Raw genomic sequence first — 20,375 nt, 5'->3', positions numbered from 1 at the left:
TTCTGTTAGTAAGATTATTACGTTTACCTTTCGCCATCTGGTAATCTCTGGGGTTAGTTGTTGTCGTTGTCACTGTTTAAAGATTGGAGCAGAAGCTATGTTCCACTCACCAGCAGTCTCAAAATCCTGTGGCGGGGGACGTGGGTAGCTGGCTGGTGTCAGCCGACCCTGCGCTCTAGCTACCCTGGTGCTGGTCCAGCAGGAAGAGGCCTGTGGTCCTACTCAGGCCGGTTTTCTGCTTCCCTAACTAATGCAGTCTCAGGTCCCGCACGCAATTGGATTGGAGCAGAAGCTGTGTTCCACTCACCAGAAGTCTTAAGATCCTGTGGCGGGTGTTGTGGGTAGCTGGCGAGTGTCAGCCGACCCTGCGCCCTAGCTACCCCTGCGTTTTTCTGACTGGAGAGGCTTGTGGCCCTACTGAGGCCGGATTTCTGCCTCCCCAACCAAAGCAGTCTCAGGTCCCGAGTGATTGGACTGGAGCAGAAGCTGTGTTCCACTCACCAGCAGTCTCAAAATCCTGTGGCGGGGGTCCTGGGTAGCTGGCGGGTGTCAGCTGACCCTGCGCTCTAGCTACCCCTGTGCTGGTCCGGCCGGAAGAGGCCTGTGGCCCTACTCAGGCTGGTTTTCTGCTTCCCTAACTAATGCAGTCTCAGGTCCCGCATGCAATTGGATTGGAGCAGAAGCTGTGTTCCACTCACCAGAAGTCTTAAGATCCTGTGGCAGGTGTTGTGGGTAGCTGGCGAGTGTCAGCCAACCCTGCCCCCTAGCTACCCTGGCGCTTTACTGACCAGAGAGGCTTGTGGCCCTACTGAGGCCGGATTTCTGCCAAGATTATTTTCTTTTACTTTTTCTTTTATGAAAAAAAAAAAAAACAAACAAACCAAAAAACATTTCTTTAAAGTATGTGAGTACACTATTCCTCTCTTCAGAAACTCCAGAAGAAGTCTTCAGATCCTTCTGAAGACGGTTGTAAGCAACCATGTTTTTGCTGGGAATTCAACTCTGGAAGCCAAGAAGACCAGACACTGTTGCTAAATGCTGAGCTACATCTTCAGCCTTTTATTTTTCAATTAAATGTTTTTTTTAAATTCTGGCTCTGTACTATCCTGGGAGGTCTCTGTTTTTATCATTAGCTTGTAAAGTAAACATGTTTCTTCAATGAAATACACTTGTATGTGTGAATACAAGTGCTTGTATTCGTTCAGAAATGTAGGAATATGTGTGTCTGGATCTCTCTCTGTCTCTCTCGTCTCTTTCTGTATCTCTGCCTAGGTCTGTGTGTGGGTGTGTCTTCTCTGTCTCTGTGTCTCTGTCTCTCTCTGTCTCTGTCTCTCTCTCTCTCTCTGCGTCTCTGTCTCTGTCTCTGTCTCTCTCTCTCTCTCTCTGTCTCTCTCTGTCTCTCTCTGTCTCTCAGTGTGTATGTGTGTGCAGGTTTGTCCTGGCCTGGCTGAAAAGATGCAGAGTCCTTTCGCTGTCTCTGAGATGAGGTACTAGCACAGGATGGCAGTACCTAAGGAGCCATAAGCACAGCGGGGCTATTGATTTTTGTTTTTTTTTTTTTTTCCTTCCTGAATATCCTTTTAGAGTTCAGTCCTTACACTTGGAAAGATATGCATGAAGCACACTCTTACTGATTACAGTATCCTTTCAATGTGCATGGATTTCCTGTGAGATGGTTTCTCTGGGGATTCCCCCATATAGGGGTTCACAAGGAGAGCCAAGAAGGATTCTGCACTCCAGAAATAAGAAGTGCCTTCACTTCAACATTTGCTAGGCTCTCTAGAAGGCCTCTGTTCAATGTTAGATTCAGATACTGATACACACTTATTTTTCAATAGAAAGTATTTAGACTATTGGAGAAATGTGGTGTTTTACTTTAACTCCAGCACAGTTTCTAGTTCACAGTTCAGTGTCAAGCAATTTTTTACATTTGAGAAAAACATCCAGGCCCAGGTGCTCTCTGCCCCTTCTCCTGTAGGGATACAGGAAAGATCTCAGATGAAAGATCATACTGGATTGTCCTGCTGAGTAAAGCTGGGGTTTGCTGGATCGCTGACATGGCAAGATCTCAACAGGCTTTTTTTCTCTTCGTCCCATAGGTCTGAAATATTCTGCAGAAGCTCAAACAGATCAGAGACCAGGTCAAGATCTTGCTCCGACACAACTGTTCACCAGGAGCACTGGGTGTGCAAAGCAAATTAACCACATCTAATCCTTGTAACCATGGCAACCTTGGGCTGCATTTTCTTCTATTTTGGTTAGCTATGGGTAATGAGGCCTTTATTTTGTCTAGCCTCTCTCCAGCAAGACTGCCTGTTTGGAAGGCTTCAGAGAAGTGCTGACATACATCAAGTTCTGCTGGATATCCAGCAGGACTCTGACAATGCCAATTTTAGATGATCCTGTTGGGTCATAAAGAATTATTTCATGGTGACCATTCATTTGAATTTGAAAAACTTTGAGGTATCATCTGTAACATCTCTCATGTTAGCCTTGGAAGGACTAGTCCATCAGCAGAACACCCACCCCAATGAGGCACGCATATATTCATCTTCAACAGATTATTACCATCAGTGACTTCCTTTGCACTATTTTACCAAGGCCAGGAACAGCCTGTGGGTCTGTGCTGAACATCTGCAGCAAGAGAATAATGCTTAGCTTAATTATTGTGTTTGGTTTTTGGTTAGAGTTTTGATTTCTTTGGGTCTTTGGTTTTCCTATGTTTTCTTTTTTTTTTTTAATATTTTTATTACATATTTTCCTCAATTACATTTCTAATACTATCCCAAAAGTCCCCCATAGCGCCCCCCACTTCCCTACCCACCCATTCCCATTCTTTTGGCCCTGGCATTCCCCTATATTGGGGCATATAAAGTTTGCAAGTCCAATGGGCCTCTCTTTCCATTGATGGCCGACTAGGCCATCTTTCGATACATATGCAGCTAGAGACAAGAGCTCCAGGGTTCTGGTTAGTACATCATGTTGTTCCAACAATAGGGTTGCAGATCCCTTTAGCTCCTTGGGTACTTTCTCTAGCTTCTCCATTGGGAGCCCTGTGATACATCCAATAGCTGACTGTGAACATCCACTCCTGTGTTTGCTAGGCCCCGGCATCGTCTCACAAGAGACAGCTATATTTGGGTCCTTTCAGCAAGATCTTACTAGTGTATGCAATGGTGCCAGCGTTTAGAAGCTGATTATGGGACGGATCCCTGGATACAGCAGTCTCTAAATGGTCCATCCTTTCATCACAGCTACGAACTTTGTCTCTGTAACTCCTTCCCTGGGTGTTTTGTTCCCAATTCTAAGAAGGTGCACAATGTCCACACTTTGGTCTTCATTCTTCTTGAGTTTCATGCGTTTATCAAATTGTATCTTATATCTTGGGTATCCTAAGTTTTGGGCTAATATCCACTTATCAATGAATACATATTGTGTGAGATCTTTTGTGATTGTGTTACTTCACTCAAGATGATGCCCTCCAGGTCCATCCATTTGGCTAGGAATTTCATAAATTCATTCTTTTTAATAGCTGAGTAGTACTCCATTGTGTAAATGTACCATAATTTCTGTATCCATTCCTCTGTTGAAGGACATCTGGGTTCTTTCCAGCTTCTGGCTATTATAAATAGGGCTGCTATGAACATAGTGGAGCATGTGTCCTTTTTACCGGTTGGGACATCTTCTGGATATATGCCCAGGAGAGGTATTGCTGGATCCTCCGGTAGTACTATGTCCAATTTTCTGAGGAACCGCCAGACTGATTTCCAGAGTGGTTGTACAAGCTTGCAATCCCACCAACAATGGAGGAGTGTTCCACTTTCTCCACATCCTCGCCAGCATCTGCTGTCACCTGAATTTTTGATCTTAGCCATTCTGACTGGTGTGAGGAGGAATCTCAGGGTTGTTTTGATTTGCATTTCCCTGATGATTAAGGATGTTGAACATTTTTTCAGGTGCTTCTCTGCCATTCGGTATTCCTCAGGTGAGAATTCTTTGTTCAGTTCTGAGCCCCATTTTTTAATGGGGTTATTTGACTTTCTGGAGTCCACCTTCTTGAGTTCTTTATATATATTGGATATTAGTCCCTTATCTGATTTAGGATAGGTGAAGATCCTTTCCCAATCTGTTGGTGGTTTTTTTGTCTTATTGATGGTGTCTTTAGCCTTGCAGAAGCTTTGTAGTTTCATGAGGTCCCACTTGTCAATTCTCGATCTTACAGCACAAGCCATTACTGTTCGATTCAGGAATTTTTCCCCTGTGCCCATATCTTCAAGGCTTTTCCCCACTTTCTCCTCTATAAGTTTCAGTGTCTCTGGTTTTATGTGAAGTTCCTTGATCCACTTAGACTTGACCTTAGTACAAGGAGATAGGAATGGATCGATTCGCATTCTTCTACATGTTAACAACCAGTTGTGCCAGCACCATTTGTTGAAAATGCTGTCTTTCTTCCACTGGATGTTTTTAGCTCCCTTGTCGAAGATCAAGTGACCATAGGTGTGTGGGTTCATTTCTGGGTCTTCAATTCTATTCCATTGGTCTATTTGTCTGTCACTATACCAGTACCATGCAGTTTTTATCACAATTGCTCTGTAGTAGAGCTTTAGGTCCGGCATGGTGATTCCACCAGAGGTTCTTTTATCCTTGAGGAGAGTTTTTGCTATCCTAGGTTTTTTGTTATTCCAGATGAATTTGCATATTGCACTTTCTAATTCGTTGAAGAATTGATTTGGAATTTTGATGGGGATTGCATTGAATCTGTAGATTGCTTTTGGCAAGATAGCCATTTTTACAATGTTGATCCTGCCAATCCATGAGCATGGGAGATCTTTCCATCTTCTGAGATCTTCTATAATTTCTTTCTTCAGAGACTTGAAGTTTTTATTATACAGATCTTTCACTTCCTTAGTTAGAGTCACGCCAAGATATTTTATATTATTTGTGACTATTGAGAAGGGTGTTGTTTCCCTAATTTCTTTCTCAGCCTGTTTATTCTTTGTGTAGAGAAAGGCCATTGATTTGTTTGAGTTAATTTTATATCCAGCTACTTCACCGAAGCTGTTTATCAGGCTTAGGAGTTCTCTGGTGGAATTTTTAGGGTCACTTATATATACTATCATATCATCTGCAAAAAGTGATATTTTGACTTCATCTTTTCCAATTTGTATCCCTTTGATCTCCTTTTGTTGTCGAATTGCTCTGGCTAGGACTTCAAGTACAATGTTGAATAGGTATGGAGAAAGTGGACAGCCTTGTCTAGTCCCTGATTTTAGAGGGATTGCTTCAAGCTTCTCACCATTTACTTTGATGTTGGCTACTGGTTTGCTGTAGATTGCTTTTATCATGTTTAGGTATGGGCCTTGAATTCCTGATCTTTCCAAGACTTTTATCATGAATGGGTGTTGGATCTTGTCAAATGCTTTTTCCGCATCTAACGAGATGACCATGTGGTTTTTGTTTTTGAGTTTGTTTATATACTGGATTACGTTGATGGATTTCCATATATTGAACCATCCCTGCATCCCTGGGATGAAACCTACTTGGTCAGGATGGATGATTGTTTTGATGTGTTCTTGGATTCGGTTAGCAAGAACTTTATTGAGGATTTTTGCATCAATATTCATAAGGGATATTGGTCTGAAGTTTTCTATCTTTGTTGGGTCTTTTTGTGGTTTAGGTATCAGAGTAATTGTGGCTTCATAGAATGAGTTGGGTAGAGTACCTTCTGTTTCTATTTTGTGGAATAGTTTGTGAAGAACTGGGATTAGATCTTCTTTGAAGGTCTGATAGAACTCTGCACTAAACCCATCTGGTCCTGGGCTTTTTTTAGTTGGGAGACTATTAATGACTGCTTCTATTTCTTTGGGGGATATAGGGCTGATTAGATCATTAACCTGATCTTGATTCAGCTTTGGTACCTGGTATCTGTCTAGAAACTTGTCCATTTCATCCAGGTTCTCCAGTTTTGTTGAGTATAGCCTTTGGTAGAAGGATCTGATGGTGTTTTGGATGTCTTCAGGATCTGTTGTTATGTCTCCTTTTTCATTTCTGATTTTGTTAATTAGGATGCTTTCCCTGTGCCCTCTAGTGAGTCTGGCTAAGGGTTTATCTATCTTGTTGATTTTCTCAAAGAACCAGCTCCTTGATTGGTTGATTCTTTGAATAGTTTTTCTTGTTTCCACTTGGTTGATTTCACCCCTGAGTTTGATTATTTCCTGCCGTCTACTCCTCTTGGGTGAATTTGCTTCCTTTTGTTCTAGTGCTTTTAGGTGTGTTGTCAAGCTGCTAATGTGTGCTCTCTCTAGTTTCCTTTTGGAGGCACTCAGAGCTATGAGTTTTCCTCTTAAAAATGCTTTCATTGCGTCCCATAAGTTTGGGTATGTTGTGGCTTCATTTTCATTGAACTCTAAAAAGTCCTTAATTTCTTTCTTTATTCCTTCCTTGACCAAGGTATCATTGAGAAGAGTGTTGTTCAGTTTCCACGTGAAGGTTGGATTTCTATTATTTATTTTGTTATTGAAGATCAGCCTTAGTCCATGGTGATCTGATAGGATGCATGGGACAATTTCAATATTTTTATATGTGTTGAGGCCTGTTTTGTGACCAATTATGTGGTCAATTTTGGAGAAGGTACCATGAGGTGCTGAGAAGAAGGTATATCCTTTTGTTTTAGGATAGAATGTTCTGTAGATATCTGCCAGATCCATTTGATTCATAATTTCTGTTAGTTTCACTGTGTCTCTGTTTAGTTTCTGTTTCCATGATCTGTCCATTGGTGAAAGTGGTGTGTTGAAGTCTCCCACTATTATTGTATGAGGTGCAATGTGTGCTTTGAGCTTTACTAAAGTTTCTTTAATGAATGTGGCTGCCTTTGTATTTGGAGCATAGATATTCAGGATTGATAGTTCCTCTTGGAGGATTTTACCTTTGATGAGTATGAAGTGTCCCTCCCTGTCTTTTTTAATGACTTTGGGTTGGAAGTCAATCTTATCAGATATTAGAATGGCTACTCCAGCTTGTTTCTTCATGCCATTTGCTTGGAAAATTGTTTTCCAGCCTTTCATTCTGAGGTAGTGTCTATCCTTTTCTCTGAGATGAGTTTCCTGTAAGCAGCAAAATGTTGGGTCTTGTTTGTGTAGCCAGTTTGTTAGTCTATGTCTTTTTATCGGGGAGTTGAGTCCATTGATATTAAGAGATATTAAGGAAAAGTAATTGTTGTTTCCTGTTATTTTTGATGTTAAAGTTGGCATTTTGTTCTTGTGGCTGTCTTCTTTTAGGTTTGTTGAGGGATTACCTTCTTGTTGTTTCTAGGGCGTGGTTCCTGTCCTTGTATTGGTTTTTTTCTGTTATTATCCTTTGAAGGGCTGGATTCGTGGAGAGATAATGTGTGAATTTGGTTTTGTCGTGGAATACTTTGGTTTCTCCATCTATGTTAATTGAGAGTTTGGCTGGGTATAGTAGCCTGGGCTGGAATTTGTGTTCTTTTAGTGTCTGTATAACATCCGTCCAGGATCTTCTGGCTTTCATAGTCTCTGGTGAAAAGTCTGGTGTAATTCTGATAGGCTTGCCTTTATATGTTACTTGGCCTTTTTCTCTTACTGCTTTTAGTATTCTATCTTTATTTAGAGCATTTGTTGCTCTGATTATTATGTGTCGGGAGGTATTTCTTTTCTGGTCCAGTCTATTTGGAGTTCTGTAGGCTTCTTGTATGTTCATGGGCATCTCTTTCTTTAGATTTGGGAAGTTTTCTTCTATAATTTTGTTGAAGATGTTTGCTGGTCCTTTGAGTTGAAAATCTTCATTCTCATCCACTCCTATTATCCGTAGGTTTGGTCTTCTCATTATGTCCTGTATTTCTTGGATGTTTTGAGTTAGGATCTTTTTGCATTTTACATTTTCCTTGATTGTTGTGCCGATGTTCTCTATGGAATCTTCTGCACCTGAGATTCTCTCTTCCATCTCTTGTATTCTGTTGCTGATGCTGGTATCTATGGTTCCAGATTTCTTTCCTAGGGTTTCTATCTCCAGTGTTGCCTCATTTTGGGTTTTCTTTATTGTGTCTACTTCCCTTTTTAGGTCTAGTATGGTTTTGTTCATTTCCATCATCTGTTTGGATGTGTTTTCCTGTTTTTCTGTAAGGACTTCTACCTGTTTGATTATGTTATCATGTTTTTCTTTAAGGATTTGTAACTCTTTAGCAGTGTTCTCCTGCAATTCTTTAAGGGATTTTTGTGCTTCCTCTTTATTGTCTTCTGCCTTTTTATCAGCGTTCTCCTGCATTTCTTTAAGTGTGTTATTAAAGTCCTTCTTGAAGTCCTCTATCATCATCAGGAGATATGCTTTTAAATCCGTGTCTAGCTTTTCCGGTGTGTTGGGGTGCCCTGGACTGGGCGAAGTGGGGGTGCTGGTTTCTGATGATGGTGAGTGGTCTTGGTTCCTGTTAGTAAGATTATTACGTTTACCTTTCGCCATCTGGTAATCTCTGGGGTTAGTTGTTATCGTTGTCACTATTTAAAGATTGGAGCAGAAGCTGTGTTCCACTCACCAGCAGTCTCTAAATCCTGCGGCGGGAGTCGTGGGTAGCTGACGGTACCCCGGTGTTGGTCCAGCCGGAAGAGGCCTGTGGTCCTACTCAGGCCGTTTTTCTGCTTCCCTAACTAATGCAGTCTCTGGTCCTGTGTGCAATTGGATTGGAGCAGAAGCTGTGTTCCACTCTCCAGAAGTCTTAAGATCCTGTGGTGGGTGTTGTGGGTAGCTGGTGAGTGTCAGCTGACCCTGCGCCCCAGCTGCCCAGGTGCTTTTCTGACCGGAAGAGGGTTGTGGCCCTATGTAGGCCGGATTTCTCTCTCCCCAACCAGAGCAGTCTCAGGTCCCGCGTGATTGGACTGGAGCAGAAGCTGTGTTCCACTCACCAGCAGTCCCAAAATCCTGCGGCGGGGGTCGTGGGTAGCTGGCGGGTGTCAGGCAACCCTGCGCTCCCGCTACCCTGGCACTGATCCGGCCGGGTGAGGCCTGTGGCCCTACTCAGGCCGGTTTCTGCTTCCCTAACTAATGCAGTCTCAGGTCCCGCGCAATTGGATTGGAGCAGAAGCTGTGTTCCACTCACCAGCAGTCCCAAAATCCTGCGGCGGGGGTCGTGGGTAGCTGGCGGGTGTCAGGCAACCCTGCGCTCCCGCTACCCAGGTGCTGATCCAGCCGGATGAGGCCTGTGGTCCTACTCAGGCCGGTTTCTGCTTCCCTAACTAATGCAGTCTCAGGTCCCGCCAATTGGATTGGAGCAGAAGCTGTGCTCCACTCACCAGAAGTCTTAAGATCCTGTGGTGGGTGTTGTGGGTAGCTGGCGAGTGTCAGCAGACCCTGCGCCCCAGCTGCCCAGGTGCTTTTCTGACCGGAAGAGGGTTGTGGCCCTATGTAGGCCGGATTTCTCTCTCCCCAACCAGAGCAGTCTCAGGTCCCGCGTGATTGGACTGGAGCAGAAGCTGTGTTCCACTCACCAGCAGTCCCAAAATCCTGCGGAGGGGGTCTTGGGTAGCTGACGGGTGTCAGGCAACCCTGCGCTCCCGCTACCCTGGCGCTGATCCGGCCGGGTGAGGCCTGTGGCCCTACTCAGGCAGGTTTCTCCTATGTTTTCATTTGAAGTTTCATTATATATTCATTATATTTTTGTTAATGTAATTAATTTGTGTTTTTGCTAAGTCTATATAGTGTATAAACTGACTCCCCACTTTAAGATGTTATTGAATAAAATTAGTGAATTATGAATAAAACATCATCCCTAATTATTTCTCTCATAAGGACATTCTGCATTTATGTGTGGTTCATAAATAGTTCTGTAACACTAGAAGTTTCAGGAGGAATGGGACTCTTCAAGTATCATGTTGTTTAGGCTTCATAAGTAGTGCCCAGCCAGCCAGAGCTCCAGAGAAAATTGAGCTTCTGATGTGGATAATGTGTCAAACTATGTGGATCCCAATGTCAGGATGAAAAAAAGGATCCATGCTCTATCTTTATAGTCATAAATTTAGCTAAAGTTATAATGTACTCTCCTGTGGATGACCACGTCGATTAAACAAATGAGAAATACAACAGTATTTCTCTAATACATCTAAAAATCTCTCCATAGGAGCATGGCCTGTGGTCATTTAGAACAGAATAGGGTTCTCCCTGCTAATGAGGTACCTAGAAGATGGTAGGGTTCAGTCAATAAGCTTCCCTTCCTGGACATTCCTTCCTCAGAAGGTACTTACCTTCTAGTCTAACCTCAAGACGTGTTATGCTTTCATTTCCATGAAAAACAATCAATAAACAGTTTAGAACCAAGGACTGTCTCTCTCAGCAAACCAACTGTGGGTTATACGGAGAAAAAGCCTTTGCCTACAGAGCCTTGCCATCTAAGTCTCCAACAGAAGGCCCCTCAATACTCATGGACTAGCCACCTCTGAGCCAACCCAGAATTCCCCATTCCCTGTTTTCCAGGCTAGTTCTCAGTCTGCTGACCTCCTCCATGCTCAGCTCCTCTGTGACTTCTAGCAGTACCTGCATGTCCAAGATTCTGAGAACCCCTTGCCCTGGTCTCTTTGCAGGCCAGCAGGCTCAAACCTGCTGTGAACTCCCTGTAACCCAGCACTGTCTGTATGTCCAGGATTTCCTGGGTCCCTCTCCACAACTCCTAAACATAGGCCAATGGAACTCAGAACCTCCATTCTCAACTCTTGCCTGTGGTTTCCATTGTCAAATGGACTCCAAGGAGTCAGGGAACCCCAGCTTCTACCTCCCATGCCCAAAGGTACATTCTTCTACCCCCTAAGTTGTGTAATTGCATTTCCATCCAGGTCAATATCAGACAGTGGGCTTAGGATAAATACAATCTACCATGTCTGCATTTGGTCTGCCCAGTGGCTTTCCCACACCTGTGCCTCAGGGCAGAAAGCAAAACCACACTAAGACAAAGAAGTAGTATAGAGGTGGGATAACTGACTGAAGACTTTTGAAAGGCCATGTGGAAACCTACAATTGAAGAAGCTTTATAAAACACAAACCCATATAAAGGAGGTTTAAATGAAAATACCCTAACATGCTCTGACAATTCCTCCCTGAACATAATATACTTCCCAATGAAAAGCCCAGGTCCAAGTTTGAGTTATCTTGTTTGGATTTGCTCATCACTGAGTCTCATACACACTCCCCAATCATTAAAGACTGCTGCCATTGCTCTTCCTTCCTTTTTGGAAGTCAATGGTAAGACCACATTGCTGAAGAAGATGGTATTTGGCACAGCCATCAATTCAGGGCAGAAAGCAAAACCACACTACGACAAGGAAGTAGTATAGAGGTGGGATAATGACTGAAGACTTTTGAAAGGCCATGAGGAAACCTATAATTGAGGAAGCTTTATAATTCACAAACCCATATAAAGGAGGTTTACATGAAAATACCCTATTATGCTCTGACAATTCACCCCCTGAACACAATATACTACCCAATGAAAAGCCCAGGGCCAAGTTTGGGGTACCTTGTTTGGGGTTGCTCATCATTGAGTCTCATACACACTCCCCAATCATTAAAGACTGCTGCCATTGCTCTCCCTTCCTTTCTGGAAGTCAATGGTAAGATCACATTGCTGAAGAAGATGGTATCTGGCACAGCCATCAATTCAGGCATCTATCGCATTATTTTCTGTATGTTGAGAACTTATCTATTACTCTTTAGCAGTTCCTTGGAGATATTTGACCCATTGCAACCCACCAAATGTCTATAGAAGAGGTAATCTCTTGGTAGCCTAGATTGCAACTCCCAGACCACCATCACCCTCCCAACATCTGTCCTAAGATCTGGCAATTGATATTCTAATTTCAGCTTCTCTAAATGGGCTAAACTGGAGAGGGAGCCCAGGGCCTCAGGCACACCAAGCAACAAACACTACAGGAAAATACACTACACTTCACCACAGCACACTGCACCACAGGGCACTACAGTATACTACACTAGAGAACCCCAGATCTCCTGTTTCCCTGAGATCAACTTTGGCTGTCTACTGTGGGAACATGTCTTCTTTATATATCTGCAGTGGATATAGGAAAATATGTTTTAACCAAGATCACTTTGGTGTTTGTCTAGCAAGAGTGTTGGCAATGTTAAAGATTTTCTAATTGGCATACAACTTTATCCTCTGTGAAGATTCAATACAAGAACACAATGTACAACTATCAAATCACTTATCATTTCTTTTCATTGGGAGCTTTCAACTCCCATTTTCATTTTGACCTAATGTTTTCTTGTTGGTTGGAATTGTGGTAGAAGCTGTTCCACACTCTTTAATTTTCTTCTCCTAGGTATAATGACCATTACCATATGACCCTGAAAATATTCATCTCATCAGATAGATTTACAGTTGCTAAATACTCTTTTGCAAACAAATTATGGATTACAGAGAATCCGGGGGTTGAATTTTAAAGTACATTCATCAAAAGAGTCAGAATATAAAACCTCTTGACTAGTTTCTGGTTTATTTTAAAGGAACAGCTTACCTGTAACATAGAAATGTTTTTCTTAAACAAGGACTTGCTGTAACCAAGTCTGTGAAGATTAGCTTTAATTGTCAGTTGGAAACAACCTGGAGTCAATCTCAGAGGAGAGTCTCAACAAGGGATTTTTCCATGGGTGGCCTGTGGGCATATCTTTGGGGTTGGTTCTCTTAGTCAAATTAAATGATATCAAAAACCACAGCCCACTCTCAGAGGCAATATTCCCTAGACAGGGAGGAGGCCCTGAAATGCATAAAGGTGGAGAATTGAGCTGAACACAAGTAAGCACTCAAGCAAGCTAGTGAGCATATCTGTGTTCATTTGTCTCTGCATTGCAATGTCAGTGTGATGTGACCAGTACTCTCAAGCACCAGCTGTCACGACTTCCTGCAATGCTGGGCAGTCACATGAAACTGTAAGCTAAACAAACTGTTTCTCTCCTAAGATGCTTTTTCTGAAGTGTCTTTTCATTTGTCCACCCTGTCATATCTTCTCATTTGGAGGCTTGGAACTATTTTTGCTTTATTTCTCCATCAAATGCAACATGTTTCTGGGAACTGAACTTTCCCTTCTACAATGTTAAGTACTAGAATTAATTTCTTTTTCTTATTGTAATTTGACATCTGTTATCTAACAATCCCCATCTCCTTCCTTCTACTCAGGTCTCTGCAAGAACTATCTCATCTACTCTGCAATCACACCATGCATCATACTTCCTTGATCTACTCCCCACCCTAACTATGCGCAAATCACATCATAAGCATAGCTCATCTTTTTTGGACCAATTAGATCCTAAGAATATATACAATGAGGGCAATATATGGAGGACAGTAAAAGACAGTTTAAGAGAGGAAGAGTCAAAAAAATGGCCCAGATAGTTAACACAGTCTGGAGGGAATAGGACAGAGAGGAACAGAACAAGACACTTAATGTTCTTTTCTTGTCTGGACATTTCACACATGTGTGTATCCCTCACAGTCAACATGTTCACATATACTATATATATCACACAAACACATGTACACACACACTAACACACATGTATCCTGAAACACACACACACAATTTTGGAAATTGAGGATGAGCTGTGCTGAGTCACATGCAGGTACTGACAGTTTACCCTAAAAAAACAGCACACTCTTTCACATCAAATCACTGGGTCCATGGGGAACCGGTCCTAGTACATTGACTGTAACATAATTCTGCCTGTGAACAGGTTCTCAGAAATAGTAAGCGAAAGTGCTTTGTCAAAGGCTACTGGCCCATACAAAAACAACCCAAATCTGTAGTTTACAAATGGAGAGCAGGACTCTGTTGCGTTTTGGGGTGGATATATTTCTTTACATTCCCAAATTTTTCGTTAATTCCCAACAAACAGTTGGAGCCTATTTGATATTGTAAGAAAAAACTCAGGGAAATAATATACAAGATAACTAGGTGAGCTGTCAAAATAAACCATACAATGTTAAGTGGACCAAAGTGATAATATTAAAAAGTTTATTAAATGAAAAACAAAGTAATGGAGTAGAATGAAGGCTTTAAAAAACTTCCACATGCCTTTGGCATCTTAAAAATATTTTTGCTATTTTATTATTTAGTTTAAAAGACTTGAAAGCAGATGAAATACATGAAAATTATTTGAAATCCCTGCCTAGCAAATGCACAGTTTGCCAGCAGCACTCAGAGGTGTTAGAAGAAAAGAGAAAGGAACCTCTCCTTGTGACATATGCATGGCATAATGGGAGGGGCTTCCATTCTCTACTTTATACTGGAAGGCACCCCAGAGGGCTGTGCAGCACTCACAAACAAGGCATTGTTATCTGGGAGGGAAGGGACCCTGGACTCTCCATTGGTTGGAGAACATCCAAGCTCTAGTTTTCTAGATACTCTGTGTGGACAGGCTAATGTCACTGAAGAACCTTGATTACATGTCCTTTGAACCACTCTCTCTTCCTTCCTATAGTCAGAGTCTTCCCAGCCTTCCAATAGTTCAGTGACTGTTAGAATATAAACATGTGTTCTGGACTTCCAGTGTTGAGTCTGCTCAAATATTCCCAGGACTCTGCCTAATTTTTCTTTACCTCCAGCCTCTTCATAAACCTCCCTCACAGCAGCACAGCCAGGCTCCTACTCTGTCTCCAACCCTCCTCCTGGGACAATCCATTGCTCTGGGTACTACTGCTACTCACCAAAGGCACCTCTTCCTCCTGCTTGCTGTGGAAGCACAGGCAGGCTGTTCATTATTGAAGCCCTTGAGGGTATATTCAGTGTCTGTTTGGTCTTGAACTTCATCCTAGACCTGGGCTCTTGCTGCTTATGCTCAGGACTCCAGTGTGGGGACCAGGCCTATGCCACCTCACCAGGAAGTAGTGCCAAAGAAATCACAGTGCTCTGGTGCCACTGGGAGGAGCATAGGCAGTGCTAACAAGGATGGCAAGGATGAGCTCTTCCAGGGATGAGGGGCTGAACACAGGCTACTGCAGTCAGGGAGAGATGGTGGAAGCACCACCTCTGCTCCAGCACCTGCTGCTCTATTTGGAGCCCACAGCTGCTCTTAACCACTCCTGGCTGCACCCACCTCCCTGGCCAAGGGAAGAACTAGGCTGCTAGGTCAAGCAAAACAGAGATAATTAGAAGCAGAAGTGTGGACCATGCAAAGAAGCAGAACAAGTTAGGATTTTTAAATCCTGTAAATTTTATATAAGTGATAAAGCTAGTATAAAAAATAACTCCTTAAAAACAACAAAAGCTTCCATGAGACGTACTCATTGATAAGTGGATATTGGCCAGAAACTTAGAATACCCAAGATACAATTTGTAAAAAACATGAACCTCAAGAAGAAGGAAGACCAAAGTGTGGATACTTCGTTCCTCCTTAGAATGGGGAATAAAATGCCCATGCAGGGAGTTACAGAGACAAAGTTGGGAGCAGAGACAGAAGGAAGGATCATCCAGAGACTGCCCCTCCTGGGACTCACCCCATAAACCATCAACAAACCCAGTCACTAGGCAGATGCCAACAAGAGCCTGCTGACAGGAGCCTGATATAGCTGTCTTCTGCGAGGCTCAGCCACTGCCAGGCAAATACAGAAGTGGATGCTCACAGTCATGCATTGGATGGAGCACAAGGTCCCCAGTGAAAGAGCCAGAGAAGTACCCAGGGAGCTTAAGGGGACTGAAGCCCAATAGGAGGAACATCAATATGAACTAACCAGTACCTTCAGAGCTCCTTGGAACTATACCAACAATCAAAGAAAACACATGGTAGAACTTGTGGCTCTAGCTATATATGTATTAGGGAATGGCCTAGTTAGTCATCAATCAGAGGATAGGCCCTTGGTCCTTTGAATTTTCTATGCCACAGTATGGAGGAATCCCAGGACCAGGAATGGGAGTGGGTGGATTGGGTAGCAGGGGATTGGTGAGGGTGAGAGGAGATTTTCAGAGGGAAAACTATGAAATGTAAATAAAAAAATATCTAATTTAAAACAAAAAACATCAATAGCAACAGAAACAACAACTTAAGAAATGTGTGAATCTAGGGGGAATGTTTCTTAAAAAAATGGCATCTTCTAATGGAATTGAACATGTTTGCTATGTTATAGTCAAGTTGTTTCATTACCATTAGATTTATTAACTTCTCATCACTATGAAAAAGTAAGGATTTAAAATTATTATTAATGTTTTAATGTTTAATCAGTTATTTATTTATATGCAGATCTTAGCTTCACCCTCCTCCCTTCACAATCCCTCTTTCCAGTGGCCCCCTGCAGGCCACTCTTCCTACCCTTCCCCTCAGAAAAGAGGAGGCCTCCTAGGAATAACAACCAGTCTTCTCATATCACGTTGCAGTCAGCCTAAGTGCATCTTCCCCTTTTCAGGCTAGATGAAGCATTGCAGTCAGGAGAAGGGGATGCCAAGGAAGGCAATACAGTCAGAGACAGTCTCTGCTCCCACTTCAGGAGTGCCACATGAAGACCCAGCTATGAAACTGTTACATATGTGGAGAGGACCTAGGTCCATCCCTTACATAGTCTCTGGTTCACAGTTCAGTCTCTATGAGTTACTATGGGCTCAGATTAGTTGAATCTGTAGATTATCTTGTGGTGTCCTTGACCACTGTGGCTACTTCAACCCTTCCTCTGCCTCTTCCACAAATTCCCCAAGCCTCTTTATCTGTTTCCAGAGCTGCTGGGTGAAGTCTCTCTCTGATGATAGTTATGCTAGACCCCTGTCTGCAAGTATAGAAGAATATCGTTAATTATGTGGGGGTGGGGGTTCCCTCTCATGGCATGGGTCTCAACTGGGCTATTCATTATTTGGCCCTTTCCACAAATTCTACCTCATCTTTTATCTTGAACATCTTAAAAACAGGAAAAATTGTGGGTCTAACATTTGGTGGCTGGGTTGTTGTTTCAGTCCCTCCATTGGAAGACTTGGCTGGTTACAGGACATGGCCAGTTCAGACTCCACATCCCCCATTTCTAAGAGTCTTAGCTACAGCCACCCTCCAAGTTTCCTGGGGGTTTCCATTGTCCTAGGTTTCTAATTCTTCCTAGAGTGCCTCCCACCTTCAATCCAGGTACTGCTATGAAGAGAGGTGTGCAAGTGCCCTTGTAGTTTGGTGGAGCATCATTTACATATATGCCAAGGAATAGTTCAACTGGGTCCTGAGGTAGAAATATTTACAATTTTCAGAGAAACCATCAAGTTCCAGCCGGGCGTGGTGGCGCACGCCTTTAGTCCCAGCACTCCGGAGGCAGAGGCAGGCGAATTTCTGAGTTCAAAAGTGAGTGCCAGGACAGCCAGGGCTACACAGGGAAACCCTGTCTCGAAAAACCAAAAAAAAAAAAAAAAAAAAAAAAAAGAAACCATCAAGTTGATTTCCAATATAGTAGTACAAATTTGCACTCCCACCAGCAACTGTGTTCTCCTTGGCTCACAATTTCATCAGCATGAGATATCCCTTTGTTTTTTGACCTTAGCCATTCTGAGGGCTGTAAGATCTCAGAGTACTTTAGATTTGCATTTCCTTGATGATGATGACTTTGGCTGGAAATGCACGGCTTTTCAGGCACTGTCTATGCCAGGCTTCCCTATTTCAAAGACACCAAGCAACCAGGATAACTGAGACTGTTTAGGAAGCTGAATGAATCACACAAAGAGTAATAACAGATCGAGGACATGCTCCAGGCTTGATGATACACTCAGTTCAATTTATCACATAACTGTCATGCTGCCTACACAGTTACTGTGATTTCTGACAAACAAATCAAAATTACCTCTTGGATTTTCCTGTGTTCACAGAGCTGGCCCTGAAATTTGTTCTACCTCACAGGGAAACAAGCCATGGAAACAGACAGGTATACTTAAGAAACTCCTGATTCCTGGTTGAGTCTGCTGCTTCCAAGATCTGCCACCCGAAGCAGATCTCCAAATGTTTCAAGGACGCTGTTTGCTCAACTCATTGTTAATCTCCACCTTCTGGGGACCTAAAGAAGAGTAGTGGCTTTCAAGAATGGTGGAAATCTTAGCGCTTTCTCAGCCTCCCTGCATGGATTATCAACTCTAACAAGGTAAATGTAATAAAACAAAGTGAACGTTTTCTATTTTCATAATCCACATTAACATTTGGTGGGAAATCTCAGAGGAGTTCATGATCGCCAGGAGCACCTGGCCACATTCTCCCCATTGGCTCTTACTAGGTTCTCCCTTTTTTTTTTTTTTCTGTTGTCTTGTCTAATCTAAATAAACAGCCTTGGGTACTCAGATTCTGGATAGTTTGCCCTTCCCTTAAGACCTGTGTATGAGCTGTGTCTCCTCTTATGACTCTATGTATCAGGTTGAGTACTTAGTAGAGCTGTTTCTAACTCTCCATCACCTGATACCCACAGGAGCTTCTATCCCTCAAAGACAGGTGGTTCTCCAGAGCTTAGATAGTAGATATGACTGTGAACAACACTCTGACTCAGCTAAACAAACTTCATGCCTAGTTGTACCAAGAGGTTCTTGAGGCTCCTCTGCAGCTTCCCCTTCCATTTGAATGGGGATGGCTTACAGATTCAGAGGTTCAATCCCAAATGATCAAGGTGGGAACATGGTGGCATCCAGGAGGGAATGGTACAGGAGAATCTGAGATTCCTACATCGTCATCTGAAGGCAGCTAATCGAACACTAATTTCCAGGTAGTAAGGGTTACTTAGGGTCTTGCCCACACCAACAGTGACACATCTACTCCAACAGGGCCACAGTGTCTATGAGTGCTATTCAGTGGATTGAGCATAGACAAACCATAACAAATATTGATGTAAAAATGCTCAATAAAATTCTCGAAAATAGAATCTAAGAACACATCACAATGATCATTCATGTTGATCTACTAGGTACCATGCAAGGAATGCAGAAATGATTCAATTTGCAAAAAGTGTGGAACTACATATTTGAGGCTCATGGAATCACAAAATATTTGCAACCTGTCCAGATATTGAATCCTTTATCCTCAGGCTGGTCCTCTTGTCTAAGAGCTGTGGTGTCTACAACTATTCTACTGAGAGAAGCAGATAAGTTACCTCTGGGTCAGCATCTTATACTTACATCACCCCATGCAGTTAAGTTTCTTCTCAAAGAAACACCACAGCCCTGGCTGTTCAATGCATGGGTGAAGGGCCTACTCTTGGACTATCCTGGAGTCTGGTTTGAAAAACACATTGTCTTCAATTCTGCCACCATCTTGACAGATGATGACCCACAGAAGCTCATTAATAATTGCATGACAAAAGAAACATGAAGATACAATTCTGACTAGAACTAATGAACACCTCCACATCCCATGAAAGATTCTGAGGAATGCTCTACATGAATGGAACATCTTCATTAAACCTGGAACCAGGTACACAGGGTCTTCAGCAGATAATTACTCTATTGAGGACACAAGTAATCAGGGCACTGAGTTGGCTGGCCAAAAATTGTCCCGAAGAACAGTGGAAGCCTGGCATAGTGGCTCGAGCCTTTAATCTCAGCAATTGGGAGGCAGAGGCAGGCAGATTTCTAAGTAAGAGGCCAGCCTGGTCTACAGAGTAAGTTCCAGGACAGCCAGGCAATATAGAGAAACCCTGTCTGGAAAGAAACAAACAAATAAACAAACAAAGAACAGTGGATTCTACTGACATTCTGGTGACATACTGTGACCCACTGCTGACTGAGAATCTATAGTATAAACAAGGGGAGTGTAAAAATATCAAAAGGGTAGCTGAAACCAATGTTTGGGGGTGGACACCAGAGGGAAGGATCACTCTGCCAAGAAATACGGGCAGGTTTCTGGAAACAAACCTTCACCAGACTACAGGACTGGCATCCACACAATTTTCTAAGTTGCTCATAACAAGGTATGGTATAACTGGACTTAACAGCCTGGCTCAGTTCCTCTAAGCAATATGTCAGTTTTTCAGGAAAATACATGTAAAGACAGATACTTCTGCCAGAAGTGGGAACATAATAGGGGCCAAACTATGGTCAATTGTGGGAAACTAACATCACTGATATGTGTCCTGCTGGAGGATGATAAGAGTCCAAGCTTGTTTTTAATGAAAACTTCTATGAGCGTATCCACTAGTCTGAAACTTCTAAAAGAGTAGCTGAAAAGCTCTTCAAGGCACTTAACCAACAATTATACCACGCCCTTTCAATTGTGTCAAACTATAGCGGAGCATTCATAGCCAAAAGCTGTCAATAAACACTGAATGATTTATGAATACATAGGAAACTTCATGGTGCATGCAGACCTCAGAGTTCTGGTCTCATGCAAGTAAAGGAGAGTTCCTTAATGGAAACACTACAAAACTCTCAGAAGAG

At 42.7% G+C, this 20,375-nt stretch overlaps 1 pseudogene; it reads right to left on the bottom strand.

Annotated features, from left to right (window-relative positions):
- Positions 1–14,282: 14,282 nt before the first annotated feature.
- LOC147001753 (diphosphoinositol polyphosphate phosphohydrolase NUDT4B pseudogene) lies at positions 14,283–17,006 on the bottom strand (annotated as a pseudogene).
- Positions 17,007–20,375: the final 3,369 nt, after the last annotated feature.

Source organism: Mus caroli, unplaced genomic scaffold (genome assembly GCF_978045245.1).
Source record: "Mus caroli unplaced genomic scaffold, Mus_caroli_1 scaffold_12, whole genome shotgun sequence".
Classification (NCBI taxonomy): domain Eukaryota; kingdom Metazoa; phylum Chordata; class Mammalia; order Rodentia; family Muridae; genus Mus; species Mus caroli.
This window is presented reverse-complemented; position numbering and strand designations above follow the sequence as displayed.